The sequence below is a fragment of the Acanthisitta chloris genome, unplaced genomic scaffold (assembly GCF_000695815.1).
Source record: "Acanthisitta chloris isolate BGI_N310 unplaced genomic scaffold, ASM69581v1 scaffold3080, whole genome shotgun sequence".
In the NCBI taxonomy this organism is placed as follows: Eukaryota; Metazoa; Chordata; class Aves; order Passeriformes; family Acanthisittidae; genus Acanthisitta; species Acanthisitta chloris.
The window spans coordinates 153953-154197 of record NW_008649768.1 but is presented as its reverse complement, the minus strand read 5'-3'; the positions used below and the strand labels follow the sequence as shown (position 1 = coordinate 154197).

The 245-nt window shown below is 40.8% G+C and overlaps 1 protein-coding gene across 1 annotated transcript in view; it reads left to right on the top strand.

The window, feature by feature from the left end:
- ESCO1 (establishment of sister chromatid cohesion N-acetyltransferase 1) overlaps positions 1-245 on the top strand; it is a 30286-nt gene that overhangs the window by 14863 nt on the left and 15178 nt on the right. The gene's annotated exons all lie outside the window — the stretch shown is intronic.

Here is a 245-nt window from a genome sequence, read left to right as displayed (position 1 = left end):
GCAGGAGGATAACCCAAAAGGTCATGAGTAAAATGGAATGATTTTCCAGTTGCAGTGTAGCTCCTTATCCACTGTCTGAAAAATTGCCTTGAAATACTTGATTTCTCTAACAACCTAAAAGGCTGTGGCAGATGCATTGCCGGTCTTAACAATTGTTACTTCTGTAGCTTTTGGGTTTTATTATACCCTTTCAAACTTTGAGGAAAATGGCTCACCTGTGGCCCACCTCAAAGCAACTTGTAAGC